General features: G+C 30.1%; 1 long non-coding RNA gene across 2 annotated transcripts; it reads right to left on the reverse strand.

Moving 5' to 3' along the window:
- Nucleotides 1-2,001: 2,001 nt before the first annotated feature.
- On the reverse strand, nucleotides 2,002-3,258 carry LOC145092947 (uncharacterized). 2 transcript variants are annotated; one of them, XR_013702691.1, is made up of 2 exons: nucleotides 2,785-3,258; nucleotides 2,002-2,637 (listed from the first exon to the last, which is right to left on the reverse strand). It is a non-coding gene; the product is annotated as an uncharacterized LOC145092947 (long non-coding RNA). The 2 variants fall into 2 exon arrangements; XR_013702690.1 differs by having other exon boundaries at nucleotides 2,002-2,661.
- Between the last annotated feature and the right edge of the window lie 19,814 nt (nucleotides 3,259-23,072).

Raw genomic sequence — 23,072 nt, forward strand, 5'->3', positions numbered from 1 at the left:
AAGTCCAAGACAATCTTCATGGAACTCGGCGAGTTGTTCATCAACTCGGCGAGTCGAGGTCAGAACGTGTTCATAGGATGAAGAGTAGCTCGACGAGTTGTTCATACAACTCGGCGAGTCAGGGTAGGACATGAGTATCAGTTGATGATGAACTCGACGAGTTGTTCATACAACTCGGCGAGTCGGATGAGGATTCAGTCGGTGTTCATTTGGAAGGAAAACTCGTCGAGTCATCACCTAACTCGACAAGTAGAGACGGTTATGAGGTCTGATGGAAGGATAGGGACTCGGCGAGTTGACGAGTCAACTCGCCGAGTCAGGTCAACTGGAAGTTGACTTTGACTTTGACTTGATCAAGGGGTAAAATGGTCATTTTACCCTAAGAGTAGATGTCAGTTTCTGACTAAGTGTTTTGTGGGAATTTTAGCCGGAGGATTTCCGGAGCAGCAATGGCAGCAGTCAGAGGATTCCCGCATAATTCAGCAGCTACGAGGTGAGTTACCTTCCAGTAGGGGTGGGTCTAAGGCCACAATGCCCGCCCACCATTGAGGAGTATTTAGAAGATAATTGTCTTTGTGATAATTTATCTTGGCCTGGTATGCGTTTGGTTATGAGTTATATTTGTATGATATGTTGTATGATAGGGATAGTTTTCCCTGATAGTGGTCCGTAGGACCAAGGGGTAGGTCAGTACCCGAATATGTATGAATGTGTGCTTATATCTTGCTATTGTATGCTAGTGGTTGGGGGTGAAATAGTCCCCAGTTACCGGTTGAAAGATACCGATGACGATTACCGGTTGAAAGATATCAATGGTATTGTATGGTATGTGGTATGATGGGGGAACTCACTAAGCTTTGTGCTTACGGTTTCAGTTTTTGGTTTCAGGTACTTCTTCATCCAAGGGGAAGGAGCCGGCGGCGTAGCATGGCATTACACACACTCACATATGATTTCCGTACAGTGTTATCTGGGATTGTACTCTGATATGACATTTGTTCATGGTTGTGGGTTTCAAATATGATACTTGGTTTTGAGATGACGTGTTTATACAATATTTTCTAATGAATGTTATGAATTAATTAATCAAAAATGAAATTTTTTGGCTTGAATTTTGGGATGTTACACTACATTTGTTTAGTTGACTTTTAAGGATATATATATATATATATATATATATATATATATATATATATATATATATATATATATATGTTCAAGGGTAAGGGAAACTCAAATTCAATATAGAAAAATTGGTCAACTAATGTCTATGTAGCAAAGAGGTAACCAAATGACCCTTTCACTTTGGCCAAAATGACATAATCGACCTGACAAAAATGACTTCGTTCCCTAATAAAGCCATAAAAAAAGTAAATGACTAAAAGGGTAAACCTAGAAAGTTGATAGGTCGTATGTGTCATTTTCCCTTTTAGTAATTATTCGATTATATCGGTTAATTTTGTTTGATTCAGTTTTTCGTTTAATATGCTTACCCCAAATTATAATTTTATATAAATTTGTTTTCTTTATTTGTTTAGGTTAACTACGATATATATATATATATATATATATATATATATATATATATATATATATATATATATATATATATATATATATATTGAAATGAATTATGAATCTCATGTCAATTGGCACATAATTAGGGAGTGAAATGTCTAAATTTGTAGAGAAGACCATTTACCATCATTTTTAAAAATTACAAATAGAAAATATACAATTTATTTGATAATTATAAACAGGACTGGTCCATTGGTTTTTACTACCCAATGCGAGATTAGTTAATAATGCCCCTATGTCCGAACTATTACAACATAATTTATAATACAAAGTGCAATTCATTTTGTATTTAATATACTAATATAAACAAAAAAAAAAAAAAAAAAAAAAAAAAAACAATGTTTAAAATGAATCGTTTCATAACTTACAGTTAAATAACTAAGTTTTAAATAATTGTTCCTAGTTTCATCAATAAGAAAAAGATTCAAGAAAGACACCCATATGTTGTTAGCTTTTAGTATTTGCAACATAAATGTCAACTCTTTTTCCTACCAGAGGTTTATCACAATAAAATAAAAATACGCATTCAAGCTTTCTTGTTTACATCACAAGCTATCATTCCAAATAGAATTTCATTATACCATAAAATTGTGTCAAAAACCACATCGAACTCATGGAATCATAAAACCTTCAATTCAGACCCTAAAATATAGTAGATCAGTGGGTGAGAAACATCTTCATCAATGCACACAAAAGCAATGTACTTTGGAACTGAGACCAACATTAGCATTGAACTTCTAGGTTGTTACTTTTCCACTATTAAACTTTGATTCCTATCCCAAAACAATTCGTCTTTGAAGATTTAATGAGTTTCAAACTGTTGAAACTTTAAACCTTGATTTTATTTCAATTCTAAATTGAGCTGTTGGATCTCTTTATCTATGAATGAGGGAAAGAAATTAGAGAACCAGATTATGCCCTCTGCGATGTGTGAAACAATGAAAGAATGAGTGAACCGAGAAGTTAGAAGTTTAGGAGAACACTATAACTATGTGCTCACTCATTCAACATCGTCGGCTAATGTCGTTTCTGCCTCTAGTACAACATCATGAATCAGAACTATAGACAAAAAAAATATACATCCTGAATCAAATATACGAACTCGGATTAATCAGATAGAAAAACAAAATGTTAAAAATCGGATAGGTCTCCAGCAAACTAGTTACCTAGAAGTCTGATAAGGTTTAATCAAATCGAAAAGCATACCTCCTGTAGGCTGAAGTGTCCAAGTCTGAAGTCTTCAACTCCTGTCTTCACTTTTAAGAATTAGGTATCCATAAATTGGCTATACATAAGAAATCGGGATAGAGGGTGAAAGGGCATTCAGAAATCGATTAAAGGAGGGACGGGGGTATACAAAATTGGATGGCTAAGCATACAGGAAATAGATTCGTAAGTGGGAGAGTATCTATAAATCTTGTGTTTTGAAAAAAAAATCGACAATAGAGACTCCTCGTTTATCGTTTCTACATCCTGATTCACAAAGTCATCGACGCTTCCTTATTCTAAGTGAGTAGGCGTCTATTACATATCCAATCGTTTGATTTCCCACGCCTTTGCATGCCTGCATCAGATTGAAGTAACTGCGTCTTTTTTTTTTTTTGCCAATTACTGACGACAACCTAAAATTCAACGGTAGCATACAACACAAATAATACCTAACAATATTAATGGACTGAAATTATGCCCTTTATTTTTTTTTTTATGCCCTGAGTCTTTGCTCAATTCGCCCATGTATTGGGCCGGCCATGATTATAAATTACAATGGTTTATTATGAATTACGTAATTTTTTTAAGAAATTTAAATAACTTGATTGATAATATGATTATTAACTTAAATTAACCATAAAATTTTATTATTTATAATGAGTTCATATTGTTTCTAAAACTATAAGCACTTTTAATTTAAAGAGAAAATAAAATAATATTTCATAATTATCTTTCTTTTTTAGTTACGATCATGAATGATTAACGAATATAAAAAAATGCATGCTCTTCATTTGTACATAAATACCTGCAAATTTTGGTATTATTTTTGTTTATATCTTTTATTAAAAATAAAATCCAACCTTTTACCTAATTAAAATTTATTTTATTATAAAATATTTTTTTTCTAAAATTTACATGACATGTGGGCCTTTATTTCGGAGAGCCCTAAAGGAATGTAAGACAAATTTAAACAAATAAATAAGAAATCACCGCTAAATATTAATGCTTACCTAAACCAATTAAAACATTTGTTATAAGATTGAACCCATTTAAGTTTATTATATATTAAATATTAGGTGTGAGACCCGTATATTATACGGGTTGATTAAAACAAAGTGTTAATATAAATGATTAAATGGAAAATTTATTTGAATTTGAAATTTGAGATAACTGAAAATTATGAGAAAAAAACATGCAAAAAATAAATTAATTAAAATTATGTGTTTAGTTATCAAATTTGTGTACTAAACGGGTAAATTATAACAAAATGCTAAACACAAAGGTTTAAATTCTAAATTTATTTGAAATTGAAATTAAAATTTAGAATTTGAAAATTGAAATTAATAGTCATTATGGTAGGTTTAATTTATGGAAGTTATATTAATGATATATTGAAAATAAAAAATGAAGTAAATGACAAGTGGAAAATAAATATATCTTAAAATTATGACAAAATGACATGTGGCCAATTGAATGAGAGAATGACATGTGGCAAAACCATTCTTATTTATTAGGGTAGATATTAAGTGAAAAAGAAATATCGTTTAATTGATGATGACATCAATTGAGAAAAAAAAGGTTGAGAATGGGAGAATCATTTTAAGTCACACATTTATTTTGCCGCAAAACACTTAGGCGTACCGTCGGAAATGGATAACGGATAAACATGTGTTTTCCAACCAAACATGTTTCCTTAAACTATGTTAATCATTACCTTAATATACACAAAAACATACTTTTTTTTGTTTTTTTTATTTTTAGAAAGCCATTATTATCGAAAAATTATTTTAAATATATCAAAATTCATAATTTTTTATTCTCTATAAATAGACATCCATGTTAATATACTTTTAAGATAAAATATTTTTTTTTTTATAGTTTTAGCTCTCGTTATTCATAAGTGAATAAAAAAAATCTATCAGATTTTTATTACAGTATATTCGTTATTCACTTATGAATAAAACGTACGCGTAACTTTTTTTATAGTTTAAATATCGTTAATATATGAATATGACACACAATAAAGTTTTTTACTTAAAATATATTTTTTACATCATCTTTCATCATATATTATATTTATATATATGAATAAAACGTGTATTAATTGTCGTCATATTTTATATTTATATATGAATAAAACATTTATCAGATCTATTACAGTTAATTTGTTATTCATATATGAATAAGTAGTATAAAGGATACTTAAACTGTAAAAAAAAATAACTATATATTTTTATTCATAAGTGAATAACGAATGTACTGTAGCAAAAATCTGATATATTTTTATTCACTTATGAATAACGATAGCTGAAAAAATAAAAATAAAAATCAATTTTTTATTTTATCTTAAAAGTATATCAATATGGATGTCTATTTGTAGATAATAAAAAATCATGAATTTTGGTATGTTTAAAATCATTTTTCAATATAAATAGCTTCTTAAAAATTAAAAAAAAACAAAAAAAACTATGTTTTTGTATATATTAAGGTAATGATTAGCATAGTTTAAGGAAACATATTTTGCTCGAAGCACATGTGTATTCCTTATCCATTTTTGCTGGTACAACAAAGACTTTTGCGGCAAAACTAAATGAGTGGCTAAGAACGATTCCTCCATTCTCAATCTTTTTTATTTTCTCAATTGAACTTACCTCTCTCTCTCTCTCTCTCTCTCTCTCTCTATATATATATATATATATATATATATATATATATATATATAGGTTCATTTGAGACCGCCTATATTTTGTGAGACATGAGGACCAAATCTTAGCCCTTGATCAAAATTGATATGTGGTTCAGATTTAATTAAAAAAAAACTGGCAGTGGCAATTTGTGTAAATAACACAAACTTTGTAATTAACTAGAATACATGGAGGGGTGGAAACGTAACTCGGCACATTTACAAACGCATTCATATCCTTTTCATTTTTCAAAACCCTTTCATCGATCGAAAACCCTTCCATCACAAATTTGTTTCAGATTAACCCTAAATTGAAATTGAAAAGTCGAGTTCTTTATTTTGATGCTAGCTCGAGTTCATCCTCTGATTCATACTCGAAAACAAATCCTAATTTATTCACGTAGCCAAAAACGAACAGAAAACCCTCGATCAATCTCGATTATCAACAAATTCTTATTCCTTTTGATTCGTAATTTCAACCTTCTTATTCAATCTCGACTATCAGTCATTCCTTCACAAAACAGGTATTAATTCAAGCTTTTCAAATTTTGGATTGTGTTATTGAACCACTAAATAATCTGGGTTATACAGATTCTGAGTCGAATAACCCTAGCATATCAAATCAAAACCATATATCATATCCTCGTTGTTAACCATTCTCCCAATTAAAGCAAAGTGAAGCAAAGTTTCTCAGAGAAAGTTAATTTTGGTTTCTTGTTTAAAAAAACCGAAGATCAAATCTAGAATATCGCCAAGGAATCAAAATCATATATACAGGTTCTTTCTTTCCTTAATCTATCATCCCTTAAATTCACATAAACCTTATTCTTCTAAATAGAAGGAATCAACGACCATTTAAAATCATAAACCTTAATTATGTTATTCAGATTGTTTCATTCTAGTTTTAAGAATCGAATTTAGAACTCGTACCCATTAAAGGCTTTGATTTCATCTTTCAACAATGTTTTGTTCGAGATAATCAGATTCCAATTCCCCTTCTCAACACAAAAGATGAGTCACCAATGTCATCAGATGAAGTAGATAGAGTGATTAAAGTAGCATGTACTGAATTCTAGCCTAAAGAGCCAAAGAGAAGTAACCGATTCAAAAAGAAAGGACATAAAGCTATTTTCCAACAAAAACTCAATCTTTAGCTTTCGGAACAATATTCTACTAGTTCTAATTTTGTATAGTACAATATCTAATCATTCTCTTATGTTTTGTATATGTGCTTCTAGTATACTTTTATAGTAATTCTGAGTTTTGTATGTTAGATTTAGTATTCTATCCATTCTAATTTTGATCATGAATTGCTAAAAATCGAAATTGTTGATGAGTTTTTCATTGATTCTTGCTGATACTTATTTTAGAATAGCAAAATTAATGAATAATTGTTGAAAATCGATCATTTACAATAATCCTTTAATAATATAAAATTGATGATAAATGGCTAAAAATAAATGTTGAAATCTAGAAATTCCTTATCAATGTATGTAATAGAGAAAATGATCATGAATTGTTAAACATTGATGTTTAGAAAAGGACACATAGGGGTAATTATGACAATTTACGTTCTATCTGTATTCTAACGTCATTCAATATCTCTACAGGTCTTTCTTCATCCAAAATCACCTCTTCACATACGATCTCAACTTCAATTGCGATCCAGATTTATGGATTCGAAACCCTAGAAAAATAATTGCAATTGGATCTATCTCGAATTAAGCCCAGTTACATCGTTTTCTACCCTTTTTATTCTAATTGATAATCAAGAATGGATCCTTCGATACAATATGATTTTGATTCTACATTAAAACCCCCTAAAACCTTAATCTGTGATTTAAATCTCGAGCTTCTGATTTCAATTTTGAATCTCCAATATCATTAGCTCGTTAGTTTGTTTTAATAAACAATAAAAACTTCTTAGCACATACAAATTTCCGTCAATCCTTCAATTGGTACTTCTTCTCATGATTCTCAGTTGAGGAAGGATTCTTCTCATCAGGTAATAAAAGATTCTACTGACTCATCTTTGGCTGTTAACAATTGCAATGTTAATAAATCTACAATCTTGTTATTTTATTATGCATAAATGAAGTTATTCACAAAATATGTAGAGATATTCCTGTCATTTGAAATATAATTTGATTCAAGATCTTATTTTGTTTGATTTATCTTATTATCTAGTAAAAATATAGTAAATAAATTTTTGATAGCTTGATATTCTACTTATCTTATTTGATAAGTCATAACTCACTTCCTAAATTGATTTTAGATGTTATTTTGTTTGAGTAATTGGATTATTTAGTAAAAATTTAGTGAAATATTCTTTGATAACTTAATATTCTGAGTATTTTGGTTTGATAAGTCATATGGTACTTCTTAATTTGATTATGATGTTACTTTGTTTGATTAATTAGATGATCTTGTAAAAATATTAGTAAAATAGTATTTGATAACTTAATATTCTAGGTATTTTGATTTGTTAAGTTAGGTGTTACTTTATAAATATGATTTTAGATGTTATTTTATTGATTAACCAAATGTTACCGCTTACTCTGATAAGTCAAAGCTATAATATGTTTTGAGAACTTGTTATTTTATCTTGACATAATCAAATTCATCTCTTTATGTTTTAATTTAATAATATCTTGTCCAGATTTGGATTCTAGATAATGTAGATTCTAAATCATCTCTTGTAATAGGCTTCAGGAAGTTATTATTCTATTTATTCAAATTTATGAATTATTTTTCTAAAATTTATATTGTAGTTATGCTTAGTGTTTGATCCAGATTCACTATAGTTGAGGCTAGAAACGAACTTCTTTATTGTAGTTTTGGTTAAATATTTTTGAAATTGTTTACTGTAGCTAGGATTACTGTTTAATACACATCGAAAGCTAAAGACGTTGTTGGTTTAGGTTGGTGGTGTCTATTAACATAAATGTCTGATTAGGTTATCTGATATTTTGTATTTTATATAATATTAAATCTCTTGTTTGAATTATACTAGATATTACTAATCGAAATTAAGAAATATAAACTTTATTTGGAGTCAGTACCATGTGGATAGTTATGTTTTTGTTATTTTATCTCATAAATTCTACTTTGTGTATTGTTAATAATGCCTTGATCATATTAGATTTGTGTAAAATTAAATGTGAAAATAAAATAAAATTCTCTAAATGTAAATTATTTATTAAACAATTTTCATGTTGTTAATTATTGTCAGAATGTTAGAATATTCTAGTATAATGAATTGTTTGTTTATATCCTAGTTTTATTGTTTTAATAAAAGTATGGTTTATGTTTTGATACAGTTGAGATGAAGAAAATAATAAATCAAGGGAAAAACATTTTTGATCCTAAAAGAAAGAATGTTGAATAATTTCTATCATCGGAACTAGATAAAGGCAAAAAAAGTCATACTTCATGATACCCCGTCTAATAGCTCGTCATATGATCAAGACGCGTCAACAGAATATGAACAAGTACATATGACAATATAGTTGTAGTTTGAGAATATATGATGTATAATGTCGATATTCAGTTATGTATTTACACGAATAGTACTTGTAGTGTTTTAGTTTTTGTCATGTAATGTCAGTAACATCTTTCTCATATTACATGAGTTTATATTTAAAGTTTATATGTATAACATTCTATTGAAATTCGGCTTTTTATACTCTTATAGAATAATGTTCTAGGATATTCTAAGTTATATGTAGAATATTCTAATAGAATAATGTTCTAAGTTTTCAATTAAATTGATTTACTACATATAAATAATGTGTATATATAGAATATTCTAATATAATAATATTGTAAACGACATCTTTTCAAAAGTTTTATGTAGAATATTATGATAGAATAATGTTATCGGATATTTTAAGTTATATGTAGAATATTCTAATAAAATATTTCTTAATTAAAATTTGGCTATTTTTATACTCTTATAGAATAATGTTCTAGGATATTCTAAGTTATTTGTCGAATATTCTAATAGAATAATGTTCTAAGTTTTCAATTGAATAAGTTGATTTACTACATGTAAATAATGTGTTTATATAAAATATTCTAATATAATAATATTGTATATGACCTCTTTTCAAAAGTTATATGTAGAATATTACGATAGAATAATGCTCTCGGATATTTTAAGTTATACGTAGAATATTAGGGTCATCTCATTTGAATCTAACGCATGATGTATCATGTTGATAATTTAATTGAATAATTTTATAGGTTTCTTATTAAATAATTTCATTTATTAAATAAAAATAATATGTATATGTAGAATATTCAAATAAAATAATGTTATATGTTATCTGTATTCTAATAGAATTATGTTATAGGTTTTTAAATAAATAAGTTAATTTATTACATGTAAATAATGTGTAGTGTATGTAGAACATTCTATTAGAATAATGTTATATGTTGTTAGTTTTCGAAAGTTTATACGTAATGAGCTTTTTAAAATATAACACTACTTGATTATATCAACAACAAATATCAATGTAGAATATAACAGATAACAATAATCAAATCTAGAATATTAGTCATATTAAGAAAACACATTTAATTACATCATCATTTATAAATGTATATTAAAAAATAGAATTATACACTTCAATAAGATATCAGTATCATCAATATAGAACATATAATAATAGACTATATCATTAAATATGTGCACTATATCATGTATCATATTCTAAACGAAATATGGAACTAACTGAGTAGTTCAACAAACAAAAATTAAAGTAGACTATAACATTATATATCTATACATGTAGAATATCCATAATCCAAACTAAATAATCATTAGTTGAAACGAGTTCATTGTTTGAGTGTGATTCTTCAGCGCCATCATTAATTTGACCTACAAAAAAATATTCCATTAATATTTATTATTGTATAAATATTTACAAAATTGTATTCTAAACTTAATTTTCTGAATATGTAAGGACGTATGAGTAATGTTTTTCAATTATTCTAATTAGAATAATATACTATGTACTATGTAATGTAATAAAAAATATGATGAAATGGGACCAACTACCACTTCTGCTTCATGCTAAACTGGTCCAAATTCATCATTTACTTTACATGCTACTGACAAGGAGGATAGTTACTAATCTAAACCTTTCACTCAGATAATAAAAATAATAAAAACAATGAGGAAAAATGTTTCAAGTTTCAAGTTTCAAGCTTCAAGCTTCAAGCATCAACATGGTCTGAGATTTCCCTACACTGATTACACTAATCTTTCATATATGCACCGTTTAGTGTACTTGTCACAATATGGTGGAAAAAGAATAACATTTATTTCAACAAGAATATGATTTAATCATTTAGAGGCAAACCAAAGGACAAAAAACTTTTGATAAGTATCCATTTCCATTTCAAGGTTAATGAATGTGCATGATCACTTGACTTGATGTAACGATTTTGTTCTATTGTGATTATCTTCAACCTATATATGTAAAGTTCACACTTCAGTGACATAAATTGCTACTAGATAGCAGTTAATTAGGAGCATGTCTAGATTTTAAATGCATTAAAACTTAAGTTCTGATTATTCTCTTAGGCATTTCATCAAACAGTTGGCGTATCAAATAATACTTCTCCAATTCTTCTGTCCTCAAATAGATGGCACATCAATTGCTATTAATGATGAGTTGTTGAAATTGTTTTGTAGAAATTGTTCCTTCTTGATGATGAATTGAAGAAAATTGATCCTTACTTATCCTTCTATGGTTTGCAATTTGCAATTGAACTAAATTGATTAAGAAAATCATGAAGATATTAACTTATATTTGCAATTATAATTGAACGAATCCAACTCAAACAATCATCAGATGAAGAATAAAGAAGATGAACTAGCAAATCACTAAAATCGTGAATTTAATAGCTGAGATTTTGATAGGATAGGATAATTGATAAATCAATGAATGTCAATCTCAAAATCACGTTGATCTGGTAGAAATACATACCTATTCAAGGCGATGAAGATCTTGATTTCCTGAATGTGATGATTTTGATATGAAAGATAATTGATCGATCAATGAATATCTATCCTATAGCAAGGATTATCTGATGTGAGATTTGAAGATCGAAGGAGATAAAGATCCTGATTACGTGAATATGAAGCTAATTTTTGTAACAGGTATGTTGATGATCTGTTTAACCTAACAATGACTAATCTGCCCTTGATTAACAAATCAGGTACATTAATAAGTCTTGATCACGTTTTTTTATGAGCCATAGGATCAATTTTGATCAAAGGCTAATATGTTGTCCCCATGTCTCACAAAAAACTATTGGTCTCAAATTAACCTCTACCTATATATATATATATATATATATATATATATATATATATATATATATATATATATATATATATATATATATATATATATATATCATATTATATTATAAAGGAACCATTTTTTCTTTCACCACATTTATTTGAAACTCGCATGTATTTTTTTGTTTCACCACATTTATTTGAAACTCCCATGACTTTTCAATTTCTTTCTAATAATGACTATAAGTTGGTTAATAAGATTAAATAAATATCAAATCTAAAGTGTAATCATATGTAAACTAATTTTCAATATTAAAAAAATATATTTACTTTTACTTATAAAGTTATGTTTTCTAACTTTTTACATATTATACTTTATTTATTAGTTTTAATACATTGTTGGATGTAAACGATTATCATTTTAAAGATACAATTTTGAAACAATTTGTATAAAATACTTAAATTATTAATTTCAATATAACATTATAGTGTCAACTTAAATATAAATTTTAGTTTAACTTAAACAACCCGAAGAATATTTTGTAAATAGTTAAAAGTGATTAATTGTAGTGTTTTTCTAATAATGATTATAAGTTGGTTAATAAAGTTAAATAAATATCAAAACTAAAGTTTAATCATAAATATACTAAATTTCAATTTTAAAATAATATCTTTATTTCTACTTATAAAGTCGTATTTAACTTTTAACATATTATACTTAATTTATTAGATTTAATATGTTGTTATATGTAAACCATTATCAGTTTAAAGCTACAACTTTTTAACAGTTTGGACAAAATACTTAAATTGTCATTTTGAATATAACATTACAATGTCAAATTAAATATAAATTTCAGTTCCACTTAAAAAAACCAAAAAAGATTTTGTAAATAGTTAAAAGTGATAAATTATAGTGATAAATGCAAAAACTAAATTGTAATCTCAATTTAACTAAAATATTTCCTAAATATATTTTATAATCGTTAAAAGTTTTCAAATAAGTATGTTAAAATAACTTACAATAACAATAGTTAAAAATAACTCTGTATAAATGATTATATTGTTACCTTTAAAATCAAAAAACAATGTTTGAAGTTTTAAATAAATATAATGATAAAATTAAAACATTAAGCAAATAAATTTAAAAAAATTAATTAACAATAACAACAACTATAAATAACATTAAACCATATATTATATTTAATTTTATTCATGTTTAACTTGCGGGTAGAAGACATTCAAACGATTGAGATTATGCAGTTATAATAGATGTATATATTATCATATAATTCAAAATAATCAATATATTATATTAATTTAGTATACGAATTATTATATCAGATTTAACAACAATGTTATTGTTATATTTAATAAACAAATATTTGTAAAGACTTCAACAATATATATATATATATATATATATATATATATATATATATATAGAGAGAGAGAGAGAGAGAGAGATGTTCAAGTATTATGGATGTAAGAATTATTGTGAGTCAATCAAAATTAAAAAAATAAATAATTAATTAAATAAGTAGATAATGATAATTTAGTAATTTGATTAATAACATCCATAAATAATCCTATAATGATGCTATCATTGACTTTTTAACCTAATTTTCCCCTTTATTTATCTACAACCGTTTACCACCTCTACCACAAAATTATGAGGTGACTCACTCTTCTTCCTCCTCGACTCGTATTTTTTCCTTCATTTATATTGTCAGCCTCCTGATACTAATTTGAAAGATGAAAGCTTTGTATCTTGTGTCTTGGACTCTCGCAACAATCGACGAGTACGAGAGATGCTGGAAAATGTCATCTTTCAGAATCACACTCTTATTCTCAATCCCATTAACCAAAACCCTTATGTGTGTCATACCCCGCTAAAGCGGAAACACAAGGCGTGACAGTATAAAGGGTTTCATAGGCAAAGTTAAAAGACAACACCAACCATAGTATTAAAAATCATTACAAATTTACAATGGGTTTGAACAACTTTTAAAAGAAATTACAATGAAAATTGAAATACAACACATGCGAATGTTCCTAAAAGTGATGTGTCCCTAAGTGCCACCTACTTGATGATTCCTGAAAAAGCATGTAAAACGAGCGTCAAGTATAAAAATAGTTGGTGAGTACTCACAGATAAACAAAATAATATTGGTTCCATAAATTGAAATCAATGTTTTGATAAAGTTTCCAATAATAAAAGCATATTGTTAAATTGAGAAAATAAGTTTGTACAAAAACAAAGTTCTTTGTCATCATGAGAGATAAAGTATGTTGCCCAAATGAGATGCAACGTTCATATTCTCATGGAAGATAAAGTTCGTTACTCAAATGAGTAAACAAGTTTCTTTGCTAAAATGAGCTGTCAATTTCGTTACTACAAGGAGCAAACAATTTCATTGCTAAAACATGTATATAAGTTTCCAGTAGTAAAAGTTCGTTGTTGTAATGAGAAATAGAGTTCATTGCTATAGTGAGAAACAAAGTTCATTGCTATAATGAGAAACAAAGTTGATTGCTATATTTGATAAACGAGTTTATTGCCATAATAAATAACAAGTTTATTGCTATAATGAGTAACGAGTTTGTATGTGTATGAGCAAACAATGTGTTCTCCACCAAACCTATGACTGAAGCCCTATCAAGATCTATGTTTATCGTTCCATAGATGAATATGGTATCATGCACTCCAACAATAGGGCGAGTGAGGAGTTGTCAATTCCTAATAGCGATATCCATAATAACTATTGGCTCAAAGAGTTAATGGTTAGAGATAAAGGAAGGGCCTTAATACGATAAGTTCTCATGTTCCGTGTTGCATAGACATACATAGAGAGATATAGCAATAAAATAACAATCATGTTTGATACAAATCAATTTAAATACAACATTCAAATAATAGTTTTTCGGGACATGCTTTTCCACCCCAAAACATAAAAACTGAAAATAAGGGAGTGCGTGAATACTCACAATATGCATTGAGATGATGCAAATGGTGCCTTGACTACGCTCTACTCGTACCACAATCGATTCCTACAATAATGGTATTCGCTAGTGAGACTCTAATCGAAATCTAACACTAGTATACTTACTACTACAATAGAATTATGCCAATAGTGTGTCAAAATTTAATATTGATAAGTTACAAATATTTTTCTGTGAAAATTTAATTTCAATGAATTAATTGTTATATAACAATTTAAGTGGAAATTTCTCATTATTGAAATGCTAATATTTATCATTTTAAAGGTGTTCCAATGATTAAATATTCAAAACTAAATCAATTTAGTTCTAAACTTTGCCAAACTTTGCATTTCATTTTTAATTGAAGTCAAAGACTTTAAGATAAATTTTCTTGAAATTTTGACTTGTCTAACTATTTTGCACCATTTAATTCCATGAATAATAATAAAATCATGTAAAAATAGTAAATTTTCATGAAAAATTCTTATAATTTTTGTGTAAATATTTTACAGTGTACATAATCTAGGAAAAATATTAATATGTGTTTTCAAAAATTTTAAGACAATATTTCTAATTTTTGTGTATATATTCTATAAAAATAGAAATAAATAGGTAACAGTTTCAAAAATTCACCAAAATTTTTTTAAAGGTGTAATTACACATACTGAATCTGTGAAAAGTATAAAAATGGGTTTATAAACTGTTTAACCTATTTTTATGATTTTTGTGCATTTATTCTAATAAAAAATGAAATAAATAGAAAACCGTTTCCAAAATTGCAAAAAATTTTTGTATTACTGTTATTAAACATTATTAAGCTGGGAAAAATATAAAAATCGATTTCTAAACTGTTTAACCCAATTTTATGATTTTTGAGCATTTATTCCAATAAAAAATTGAAATAAATAGAAAACAGTTTCCAAAATTGCCCAAAATTTTTGTAACACTTTTATTCTACATATAGAAGATGTGAAAAATATAAAAGACACTTTTCAATTAGTGTTGCTATATTTCCTTATTTAATCCACTTAAATAATCATTAATTGAATAATAATTATTAAACAGTTAAAGGAAATTACCAAAAAATTTGTACAGTTCATTTACAGAGTAAATAATCTGGGAAAAAATACCAAGTGTGGTTTTCATATACTGAAATCCGATTTTGTGTATTTAAGTGTATTTAATCTTAGAAAACAGGAGAAAAATAGTATACAGAGGAGAAAAATCATCAAAATTTTTATGTAGCTCCTAATGTACTACAAGGTGTTCTGGTAAATTTTCATAATTTTTGGATGAGTAAAACTATTTTTCCTGTTTTTAGTCCATTATAAATACAAAAATCAGAGAAAAATAGGAATACATTATGAAAAATTCTGAAAATATTTTTCTAAGTCTTCTATAGAGACTATAAGCTGCGAAAATGGTTAGGTAGCCATTTCACCTTCTATAAAGTGGTTTTATGATTTATTGGAGCCAAACAAAAAGAAAATTCAGAAACATGTTAAACAGTAATAAAAATCGATGAAATTTAATTTGAAGTCATTATTTAGAATAGGAGTCATCCAAGAATTTACCTAGGATTTACAAACCTCAGAAAGTATTTTATATGATTTATTGCCCTATTTTGTTGCAATAATTATAATAATTCTAGAAAAATGAATTATTTTTTAGGAATTTACAGAGCATCTTATTTTGTTGATGGGAATCTGGGAAAAATTGGATTTGGTCAGAAAAGGAGTTTTAGATATTTATTTGGAAATAAATCCTTCATGAACATATTTGAAAGTTTTTAACAACATACTTTGATGATCTAGCATATAGGCTTGAAGATCATCACATGCATGTTGGTTTGAAGATCATTCATGAGTTTGAAATGTTCAAAAATCGTTTTTGAAAAAAAACTTAGTGTGCATGTGGTGATTTTCCACCAAAACTTGAAGAAAAGTGCATTTTGTTGATTTTGACTTAGGTTTAGGTCCTTGGATTTCATCATTTACAACATGCATGTTGTTTTTGGGTGAAATCCTACCACCATCATCATCAAAACTGAAGTGAATGAACATATACACATATTTTCTAAGAGAAAGGTGTAGAAGAAGAAGGAAATGCAAGAAAAACCTTGAAAACATGGAGGAAAATGAAAGGAAATCGTGTTCTACCTTAATGAACACCACTAGATGATGAAGATTTTGAGTTTGAGGTGTGTTCTTGGACTTATTCTCTATAAAAAATTCGTGGGTATAGATAAATGAAGAGAGAAAATGGAGTGGTGAAGGTAGAGAGAAATGAGAGAAAATGAGAGAGAAAGTGGAGGAGATGGAGTGTGTGGGTGGAGAATGATTAATGTTTGTTGGGAAGAGATTTCATGGGAGGTGGAGTCTGACTTTGGAATGGAGAGAGGGTCTCCCTCTCTTAAATTTTATAAAATTATAAATTTATTTTATAAAAATATCAAGTTTTTATAAAATATGCACCTTATCTTAATTTTCATTCACAAAACCTTGATTTTTTTTGCTTAGAAAATAAGGTTAAATACTAATGACTTAAATTATATTTCTCCTTGGTTATATTTTACTAATTTGAGTTACTTTAAATTGATATTATAAAGTCCATACCAAATTTTATGGATTTTAGGTGTTAAAGTTTATAAATTTGAGATTTTAGGGTTTTTAGGGTCTCGAGATTTTGTAAATCTTTGGATATCAAAATAAATAGAATATTTGAGACTTTAAATTATCTTATGGTATTATAACTCTTTTATAGTTATAAATAATGTTTGTAATTTATTTTTATCGATTTATTGGCATTCTATGTAGTGGTTTCGAGATTCAAGCGAAATTGAGGAATCAAGTATACTAGTCCTAGTCTTCAAATTTGACTTAAGTTTCTATGTGACTTTGACCTAATTTCTACCACTAGGTCAAGTGCATGATGTGTGTATATGATTCATGAAATAGTGTTCGAGTCAAAGAGTGACCCGAATATGGATAGCCTCTACAGTTAAGTAGTAGTAGAATTTACATACCAATGTGAAAGTCAAGCATATTATCCATTGTTTGTAATTGTTTCCAAGTTTCTAACAGGTTATATTTTAAGATCTAGTTACTAAGTCTAGTATGTGTCATGCCTATATGTGCAACTAAGTTTATTCAAATCTAGAACCGACTCAAATTTTGATGGTTGTCACAATGTGGGACTAGGAACTCATCGTTTTCGTCGAATTTGGGGCTTGAAGATGAAGAATTGGAGGTGGGTTCCTCCGATGTTGGTCATCTCTTCTGAATTAGGTAAACAGAAATGCTCCTCAATTCTTTCGCTTTTCTTGGTGAACATCCATCCTTCCCCCTTCGTTTTAGATTTTGGTTGAATTCAAACCAACCAAAATTTCAACTCTTTTAGGTTTTCAATCCGAAATATGTGTGCTTAATTTTGCCCGCCAACTATTCGCTAAAATGGTTGAAAGAAATATTCTGTCAATTTCATTGAATCTTCAATTCATATACTCCACTTAATCGTTGTGTTGAATTTGGTGTTGTTATGAAATTTTGAAGTCGATCAAGTGACTGGGTTTAACTGAAGCTTTTTTGGATCAAATATTTTTGTTCTTAAAGTATTCCTTAACATACTTTAACATGTTTTGTTTTATGAATGCTTCCTTATTGTGCTGCATCTGAAATTTTGTAGTTGGTTTTTTCTCAAGAAAGAGATACTTATGTTAAATGGTTTTCATGCCTACCCCCAGGTAACCACACACGAGAAGAAAGTGTATCAACATGTCGCTGACAGTGTTATAAAGGGCAATATAGTCTTTTTTTATAACATTTGATGTCCAAATACAGGCTGTTAGTTTTTGCGCCAATCCTCAAGGAATAGCCCCAAAGAAGTATGTCTATTTCTAGTGTATCATCTGCTTATCTTAGTAATACTACAAAATTTGTATAATCATGGTATGAAGTAACAATATTTTTACTTTTTTTACAGTCCAACAATGCCTTTAGGGCATCTCCAACCCACCCCCAAACTCCATTCCCCCCATTCTTTTCCAACCCTACCCCGTTTTCACCTCCATTTTTGGAGGTATGAATTATATGGGGGAATACTGTCACACCCCCGAACCGTCAGGAAGACAACGGCAGAAACGTCCAGGGGGCGGGAACGTCATGCGTAGTATCACAACCATTGTACATAGTAAGCATAGTAAACACAGCCATTACATTACATAAGAATATTTACATTTGTTTGAAAAGCGAAGAAATACATAGTTTATATACATCAGTATAAACAAAAGTTAAGACGAGACTTCTATATGCTCCGTCTTTTCCAAAAGTGAGAAAAGTACCTGTCTAAGTTGACCTGAGAATACAAGCGGTTTGAAAGAATATAAACATAAAGCTGGTGAGTTCATAAGCATGTTTTGTAAGGAAAAACTGGTTACTAAATCTTGCGAAAATACTTCATTTCCATTGATAAAGAATGCAGTAATATCGAAAATCCATTGTTATTGAGTTATGAAATACATATGAATGTTTTCCAAGAAAATCCCATATTTTCTAGCATGTTTGATGATTTCTATATGATAAGAAAACCCTGGTTACCACCAGTAAGTATAGTAGTTTTTACTACTTAAGATAAACCCATAAGTTGTGTCCCTAGAATACCCTCCAGTAAGTAGGTAGGTAGTTTTATTACATAAATAAAACAATAGAAGAAAGAAAGAAATCCGTGAACAATGTTAGTTTATACGCATTGTGAGTCATATAACCATACTGATTTGACTCGCGACCTCCTTGACGTTCTTCAGGCGTCGTTCGATTTACAAAATTTGTCACCTCAGGCGTGCCCGCCTAACTGTAGCTAGCTGTTTAGGTGTGGGATTGTCGGTCCCGAATAGATCTATTCACAAATTTCACGCTCTCCCTACAGGAGACTCTGGTTATATACTACTGGAGAGGATTTATTGGTACCCCGAAGGGTATAACGAAGATAAGTCTCACAAGCTAGTATTAACTAATTCACAGGATAATTAGTCGTTATCGAGTTTCGAAATCGTTTGGAACAAAGTGGAGTATAAATAATTAAACACAAGGTAATTATTTAGCATGATACTCTAGATTAGTAATGGATAAACTAAATCTGACATAGTTTATATTTTGACTTTGCATGAAATTCGAATTCGTAAGATAGGTAATATAACCCCAAGCTATACCCATTATAGTTTAAATGATTGGTTAAGTTCCTGATCTGTTTTGAAAAAAAACTATGTAATTATATTTAGAAAGCGTCCCTTATGCTCCACATATTACAAAAGGGATAAAGGTATCTAAATGTTTGATAGAAAATCGTTGTAATTACATCAGTGTTTAAGTTACTAAATCCTTTATGATTAGCTTGTATCCCCCCCCCCCCCTTGAAAACATGAAAAACTCGGAAAAGTGTAGGGGTATGAACTCACCTACTGTGAGTGGAATGGATGGAAGTGCCGGGATTTCCAGGTATCTTTTATGCTTATGTTTTTGGTGTTTTGTGAGGGGACTCGGCGAGTTGGAGCTCAGACTCGCCGAGTAGGATCGCGGTTCTGGACGCGGGTTCGCGCCTGGACTCGGCGAGTCCGCGTTGTTTAATGAAACCCTAATTTCTTGGGTTTGGGACCTATTTAAAGGGCCTTAAGGCCGTCATTTGTGCTCAACAGACCCCTGAGTGAAACCCTAGCGAGTTTGAGCATTTGGAGCAAAGCAAGGAGCCATTATTGACCTTGGAGGTGTTATATTGCAAGGGAAAGGAAGCAATAGCTAAGGGGAATCAAGAGGAGCCACTTCCTGAAGATTTGAGGTCCAGAACATCACATTTGAGGTACTACCTTCGAGCTATTCTCTGTTATGTTGATGTTCATATTGATTTAGGGCTTATTGAGCCCTTTTGTGGTTAGATCTAGTGCTTCCTTAGTCCCTTAAGTGAGTTAGGTTATAGATCTGGACCTTTGGAGGTCCAGAGTGTCCCTTTGCCCAAGCTTTTTATGAATCCATGAGGGTTTTGGATTGGGGTCTTTGTGCTTAAGGTCAAAACACCATTTATGAGTCATGGGGTGTGTTATGAGCACCAAGTTATGGACTTTACGTGATGAATAAGCTTAGGAGGGCCAGATCTATGAGTTGTTGGAGCGGATCTGACCTCAGAAGCAAGTTTGAGTTGATGTATGGCATGGACTCGCCGAGTCTGAAGAACAGACTCGGCGAGTAGCATGAAGATTGTCCTTGACCACTCAGTGAGTGGTCCAGCCGAGTTATGAGTGGACTCAATGAGTCAGGGAGAGTTAGAGAGGGTTGACAGGTGGACTGAGTCGAACTGGAACTCGCCGAGTTGTTCTTGAGACTTGGCGAGTTGAGTCGAGGTGGCCCCGCGATTCATACCAGGTGGAACTTGTCGAGTCAGGGGAATACTCGACGTGTCAAAAAGGGAATCCTAGAGAGTTGGTGAAAACGCTTAGACTCACCGAGTCGCCCTAGTGCACTCGCCGAGTCCGGTCAAAGTTGACCGTTGACCGTTGACCAGAGTTGACCAGTGTTGACTTGATAGGGGTAGTCAACCTTAGTGGTAAAAGTGTTAATTAAGAGACATATGATGTTATAGGAGGATTATAGCTCGGAGGATCGAGCACGAGTGATTCCAGGATTCGCGAGTTATCGAGATACGCAAGCTTTAAAGTTGATACTCTCTTTCAAAATAACTTGTATCCTCAGGTCAACAAGAGACTGGTACCGATGCAAGGTTCAGGGAAGATGGTGCTCGATCAAGACGCATCTTTCATTTTGATTTATGCTTTAGTGTTTATCAAAATTTTACAGAACACACTTGTATAATAATTCTATTATTAATGCAATGGATGATGTTGTTGCTTGTTTACTACTTTACATTGTTGTGATACTGTACATGACGTCCTCTGCCCCAGAACGTTTCCGTCGTTCCGGTTTTGGGGTGTGACAGATTGGTATCAGAGCATTGTTTATAGTGAATTAAGTATATCAACCCATAAAAGATATACTAACTATAAATACATAAGGGATTAAAAATACTCTGACCAAGAGTTTATACTTTCAATAATATAATATTTAAGTAAGTATACGTGCCTACATTCATACTAAAATCAGTGTCACTAGGACAGTAGAAAAGAATTACGATTGTTGGGCAACACAAGTGGGCTTAGAGACATATGGTCAAAACTGGGAAGATATAGCCTGATCACCTATATTATCCGAGGGTTGACTAGCATGTGCCTAAGTTTAATTGTGTTGTTGCAACAAGTCTAGAATCTTACCAACCCTACCAAAATGAGAACAGTAGAACATAACATTAAACTTAAAATACTATAGGAGTATTTGGTGTTACTATAAGTACTTTATACTTGAGAACTAAAACGGGATCTTCATTACGAAGTTGATAGTTGCTAAGTGGATACACTAAGGCTATATGTAATTAGGATGTTATAGACTTAGAATCTGTGAAAATTTTACTTCACCCCTATTATGTGTGAATATGGAGTTAAGGTCACTTATTCGAAGGCCTATCCTGTTTAGATTACATATAACTGGTATGCACTTCACAAATAGCGATGTAACTAATGAAGATTTTCTAAATAATTATCTAGATAGTTCGTCTAATAATTATTTTCTTACCCCAATTCTCGCGTAGATAACATGGCTGGACTCCATCCCCACAGCAACCAGTACCTCCTGAATGAGGTCATTTCTGGATGGTTTGGAGAAGAACCAGAGAATGATCATCCTATCCCTATGAGTGATCACCATGATAAAGTCCAATTCCTAACCCTCGTCTGACTTTTCATGGCCCGACGCCTGAGTGGGTGGAATGCTTGGAAACATGGAGCCAAGGACAAGATCAGCCCATGCCATTTAATGGTGACCGAAGCTCTTACGACCTGAGCAATGGGGGCTCAACAGATAGAGTCTTGCCAATCTTGGTCCGCAGAGTGACCCAAAATGAGATTTAAGGCAGGACAGCCCTACATCAGATCACCGAAGTTGTCGCCGATGCGAGAATGCATACCCTCCGCACCATTCGTCTAGAAGATACTCGCGGGAGATCATAGAGAAACCATGAAACCCTGCTGCAAGCACTGGCTGTATCACGAGCCGAAGTCATAGAGCTCCGAGTATGCCAAAGGGTGTACGAAAGTCACCTGCTCGACATGGAACGTCAACTGGCTGAACTGAGAGTTCACCAGAGGAATGACCGTCGTCAGTAGTAGATTCTTTACCTTACTTCCCTTGTTTGAAAGTAATCGTTTTCTGTCTT

Source organism: Lactuca serriola, chromosome 3, assembly GCF_051521515.1.
Source record: "Lactuca serriola cultivar US96UC23 chromosome 3, Lser_US96UC23_V15, whole genome shotgun sequence".
Classification (NCBI taxonomy): Eukaryota; Viridiplantae; Streptophyta; class Magnoliopsida; order Asterales; family Asteraceae; genus Lactuca; species Lactuca serriola.